Source organism: Suncus etruscus, chromosome 9, assembly GCF_024139225.1.
Source record: "Suncus etruscus isolate mSunEtr1 chromosome 9, mSunEtr1.pri.cur, whole genome shotgun sequence".
Lineage (NCBI taxonomy): Eukaryota > Metazoa > Chordata > Mammalia > Eulipotyphla > Soricidae > Suncus > Suncus etruscus.
Genome location: NC_064856.1, coordinates 30,505,975 through 30,512,149, shown reverse-complemented (window position 1 = coordinate 30,512,149; position 6,175 = coordinate 30,505,975).

Genomic DNA, 6,175 nt, shown 5'->3' with positions numbered 1-6,175 from the left:
TATGAGGCAGCGTCTCTGCCAGGCTCTGGGATTCAATAGTGGATCCCACAGACAGTTTAATATCCGAGTTGAGCTAATTTCTGCAATAGTAAGGGGGGGAAGAGAAGAGAGTAAGGTCTTTAGTGCAACTACAGAGACTTTGTTTTCTTTCTGAGGGGCCCACACCCAGCTGTGTGGAAGTCTTCCTCCTGACTGCGAGTAGCTATCACTACTGACAGGACTCAGAGGGCTGTATGTGGGGAAAATGAAACCTAGGTTGCAAACATGCATGGTAAGCGTGTTTACCTACCTGTTGTTTTATCTCCTCGGGCCCAGTAATGGTTTTGTTGCCAGGGATAGAACCCCGGACATAAATGTGAAGCAAGTGTTCTACTCATCCCAATTCCCAGATAATTAAAAAATAGGATCAAAGCATTAAGAGGGGGAGAGAATTCATAACTTAATTTCCTTACACTTTGCCTGACACTGGACTTTTGATCTCTGACCAAAAGAAACATAAAAGGAAGGTAGAAGTCATTAACTTAATTATGACTAAAGTAGGACCAGAGCCATAGTCCAGCAGGTTTGGTGTTTGCCTTGCTTGTGACCAACCTGGGTTCAAGTCTCTGGCATCCGATATGGCTCTTCAGTGCAGAACCAAGATCAAACCCCAAGCACTGCCTGATATGGCTGTCCCCTCTCGACCCCCCCCCCCAAAAGACTAAAGCAATTATACAGGGAAAGGTTAAAAGGCTGGAGAGATTGTACTTGCCTCACAAGCACTGACCAGGTTTGATTCCTGGAATCCTGAACACTATACCTAGCAGTCATCTGAATATAGAGCCAGAAATAAGCCCTGAACATAACTGGGTGTGCCCCGCAAAATAATAGTTAAGATAATGATTCACCTATATAGCAGAAAAGTCCAGCCACGGTTCTGACCCAAAGATTGGCAGGACCCCAGGGATTACATGATTCCTCAGAATTTCATCTCACTGTCGAACTCTGTTTTCCTCTGAGTTGAAATCTGACTTTAGAACAGCCTTGGCAATTTCAGTAGCAAATCTTCTAAGAGTTGCAGCAAAACCCAGGGGCAGGGGTTCATTGGTACATGAATTCAGTCATGTATCTGCCTAAGCCAATCACAATGAAGGGAAGGGGCTTGATTGTCTGAACATTCTAGCCACAGAACAAGCAGATAGGATGGATTCACACAGGAATAAAGGTTATCAAAAGATAACCATAGGGGCCAGAGAGATAGCATGGAGGTAAGGCATTTGCCTTGCATGCAAAAGGACGGTGGTTCGAATCCCGGCATCTCATGGTCCCCCGAGCTTGCCAGGAGCAATTTCTGAGCATAGAGCCAGGAGTAACCCCTGAGTGCTGTTGGGTGTGACTCAAAAAACCAAAAAAAAAAAAAAAAAAAAGATAACCATAGGTCCATGGTAGAGCTTCTGCTTGGCATAAATAAAGCCTTGAGGTTCATCCCTGGCACCCCAAACTGGCACAAAGTCTACTGAGGGGTGGTAGGCAGCTAACTTCTCCCAAAGTGGCCTAATAAACTAACTTGGGGAACAGGGTTGGGTTTTCTGTTTCCAGGCCCCACAGGAATGAACAGGTCCTACAATTGAGCCAATTCTGAGGATTTCAGAGATTTCCTAGGTTGGGGAAATGGTCCAGCTGGCAAACCAGAGCCTCATACCCAGACCCTCTCTACTGGGAAGTTCATAGGATCTGAGGAAAGGGGTGTGACTTGAGGGTGTTGTAAACAAGTGTCCATGAGGGCCATGTCATGCAAGGCCCACCATAACCTTATTGGTTGTCAAAAAATCAAGTACTCTCCCTCTTCTATTATTGCTTTGGTCCCCTTGTGCAGTTTATTGTTTATATGTTTTGTTTTGTTTTGCTTTGGGGCCACACCCAACAGAGCTCAAAGGTTATTCATAACTGCACTCAAGAATCACTCCTGGCATTGCACAGGGGACTGTATTGGATGCCAGTGAATCAAGTTGGGTAGCCCACCTGCAAAGCAAGCACCTTACCCACTAGACTATCACTCTGGCCCCACTATCTGTTTATTGTGTTAGACTTTGGAGAGCTCCAGGCTTTGGACCCAGCAAGTAGGGTGAGATGAGTATCTTCACTCCCACTTGCAGACAGGAGCAAGTAAGAGGCAGCAGGTCCTCTTATTGGTGGCAGGTGGTGGGGAACTGAGGAAGCAGGTGACCAGGGAGAGCTTTGAGACAAAGACTGAGAGTCTGAGAGCCCAGTAACAGCTGGAGGAGCAGCTGAGGCTGGAGGCACTAAGGCCCTGGAGAACTCAGGCCCCAAGGACCATAGTTTTTGCATCAGCTCATGGGGGTTTGGTTGTTGTTCATTTGTTTGCATTTATTGAGGCTCTATAATCTACAAAATTGTTCCTGACATAGTTTCAGCATAAGACACCAGTTCCATCTATAGTGCCAACTTAACCCCATCAATGTACCTCCCCAGGTTCCCTCCCACTCCTAAGCCGAATCCGGCTCCTTAGCAAGCACTTTTTTTTTTTTTTTTTTTGGTTTGGAGCCAAACCACACCCAGCCTCGCTCTGGCTTACTCCTGGTTCTGCACTCAAGAATCCTGGCAAGTTCAGGAGACCATATAGGCTGCTGGAGACTGAACCCAGATTGACTGCATGCAAGGCACGTTCCCTTCTCGCTGAAATGTTCAGCTCTGCCCCCAACAAGCATATTTTAAATTTGATCATTAGTTTGGCTCTTAGACTTATAGTGTTGTTGGCTCTGTGGTTTGTTTTATTTTGGGAGAGGTGGAAAGCCATACCTGGTGGTACTCCTGGCTCTGCACTTAGAGATCTCTTCTGGTGAGACTTGAGGGATCTTAGGTGTCAGGGATTGACGCTAGATCAGCCGCATGCAAGGCAAGTACTTTACTCACTATTCTGTCTCTCCAAGTCCTAGCTCTGGGGTTTAGATCTATACCTTACCCCTGTCCACTTCTTATTTCACTCACCTTGAATTTTATTTTGTTTTGTTTTGTTTGGGGGCAATACCCAGCAGCACTCAGGAGTTCCTCCTGGCTCTGCACTCAGAAATCGCTCCTGGCAGGCTCAGGGAATCATTTGGGATGCTGGGAATTAGACCCAGTTCTGTTCTGGGTTGGCCTCGTGCAAGGCAAACGCCCTACTGCTGTACTGTCATTCCGCTCCAGCTCCTCACTCATCTTGATTTCTTCCTTGCCCTTATCTCTATAATCTAGGGTGAAAATTAATCTAGGTATCCCTGCTTTCATGCCTTGCATTTCAGTTATTCTACATACCAAAGATAAATCGGATCACTGATATTTGGCCTTCTAACTTAAGACAGTCTCCTTCAGTTCCATGCAAGAAGCATGGTTTCATCCTTCCTTGCAGCTGCGTAGTAGTCCACCGTGCCTGTTGATCAGCGCTTCATCACCTTCTCAACTGTCGTGGGTGCCTGGCTTGGTTCCAACTGGCTATTGCACTGTCAGGGGTCTTCAAACTTTTTAAAGTGGGGGCCGGATTATGGTCCCTTAGAGAGCTGGAGGGCCGGACTATATTAGCTACTAATTTCTACTCACACTGCACATATCTTATATAAATAAAATGAAAACCACTTATAAACAAACAGATCACGCACCAGTATTTCAATGGGAACTGTGGGCCTGCTTTTGGCTAAAAAGATGGTCAGTGTCTGGTTCCATATTTGTCACTGCCAGCTGTAACTAGTGATACAAGTGGGCATCAGTTAATCTTGATCTGGTTGGAGATTTCATTCTTGAAAAAGTCTGTTCACAGGCATAAGTGCTACCAAAGATGGTTACCATTTTGAGTGCATGGTTCCTGATATTTGGATATACACTGAGTGTATATGCTGGCAGGTATCTTGGCAACCAAACAGCGCTCACTGCTGGCGGGCCGGATCAGACTCCTCTGCGGGCTGCATGTGGCCCTCAGGCCGTAGTTTGAAGACCCCTGCACTAAGTGCTGCAAGAACAATGGTATGCATGTATTCTTTCAAATGAATGTTTTTGTGTCTTGGGGGCAAGATCCTGAGAAGTGGAATTTAGTGGAATTTCTGGGTTGTACGGCAGCTCTGTTCTTTTTTTTTGGGGGGGGGGGTTGGGTTTTGGGTCACACCCGGCAGCGCTCAGAGGTTAACTCCTGGCTCTATGCTCAGAAATCGCTCCTGGCAGACTTGGGGGACTATATGGGATTTGAACCACTGACCTTCTGATAGCAAGGCAAACGCCTTACCTCCATGCTATCTCTCCAGCCCCAGGCACCTCTATTCTTACTTTCCTTTTTTGGTTGGTTTGTTTTGGGGCCATACCTGGCAGCATTCAGGGATTATTACTCCTGATTCTGCACTCAGGGTTCCTTCTTGGCAGTGCTTGGAGAACCATAAGGGATGCTGGGAATCGAACCCAGGTTGGTCCCAGGCAAGGCAAAAACCCTACCCACTGTGCTATCACTCTAGCCTCTCTATTCTTACTTTTCTGATGTCTCTATACCTCTTTCATAGGAGTTGAACCAGACAACATGAGAGTTCCTTTCTCACCACTTCCTTGCCAGCACAGATTAGAGGTTTCTAGTGCTGGCTGCAGGTGAGTGTTCATTCCTGCCCACTTGCCTCCTGCTGTGGCAGAAACACATGCTAGGTGACCGGGTGCTGCTACCTGGTGGTAGAGTAGAGCAGGTGGCAACGACAAGCTAGACAGAAAGTTCTGCTCGCTTTTCCACAGGTCAGGACAGAGCATCTATCTGCCTTCAACTGGAACTCCACCTCTTTAGCTAACCCTAAAGCTTTTGAGTTACTTTATTTTTCTTTTAGGGGTGGTGTACATCCAGCAGTGCTCAGGGAACCAGTACGTGAGGAGCTCCTACATGTAAAGTGTGTGTGTCAGCTCTCTGAGCCATATTACTCACCCCTCAAGCTACTTTGGTTTTGTTTTGGGGCCACGCCTGGCAATGTTCAGGGGTTATTCCTGAGCTGTGCTCAGTAACTCCTAGTGGTGCTTGGGGGACCATATGGGATGCCAGGGATTGAACCCTGATCAGCAATGTATAAGACAAGTGCTTTACTATTGCTCTGCCCCTTCAAGCTACTTTGAAGCACAGGTGATTGGACTAAGAATCAACAATACCCAGGGGCTGGGATATGGCTCAGCTGAGTACAGCCAAATCTGGCCTTTCTGTTTTCCTCTGGCCCCATAAATGATTTTTTTTTTTTTTTGGAGGTAGGGAGCACACCCAACAAAAACAGGGTTTACTCCTGGCTCTGCACTCAGGGATCACTCTTGGCATCCTTGGGAATCAAATCACTCTGCTCCTTCAAGCTACTTGGAAGGCAGCAATGGAATGCTGGGAATTGAATCTGGGTGGCCAAGTGTAAGGCAAGGACCCTAATCACGGTTTAATCTCTTCAGCCCTCATAAGCATTTTCAAATGGCTGGGATGAGAAAAGACTATTTTTTTGTTTGCTTTTTTTGGGGGGGTCACACCCAATGGTACTCAGGAATTACTTCTAACTCTATACTCAGAAATTACTCCTGGGGGCCGGAGCAGTGGCTCGAGTTGTAGGATGTTTGCCTTGCACATGGCTAACTTAGGATGGACCACAGTTTAATACCCTGGCATCCATATGATCCACCAAGCCAGGAGTGATTTCTGAGAACATAGCCAGGAGTAATCCCTCAGCATCACTAGGTGTGACCCAAACCCCCCCCCCAAAAAAAATTACTCCTGGTTTGGCTCGGACCAAATTGCCAGGAATCGAACCCAAGTCAGCCGCATACAAGGCAAATGCCCTAACTACTATGCTATCACTCCAGCCCCATCTCCCAACTTTTGAGAGGCTGGTTTCCCTGCACCTTTGCCAGCAGAACTTGTTACCAAGTGTTGTGTTCTTTGCCCATCTGATAGGTGGTTTTACTTTGCATTTCTCTTACTGGATTTCAATTTCTCTAAAGTGTCATTGATTTTGAGATGCAGCCTGGTTTCAGAGATCTCTGGATGCACATCCAGAACATCTCAGAATCTGTGAAATCCTGAATAATTAGTGAGACTGGGAAGCATATTTGGGGCCACACCATGTGATGCTCAGGGCTTGCTTCTGGCTCTGAGCTCAGGGATCACTTCTAGTGGGCTTGGAGAATCATTTAGGACTTTGGAAATGAA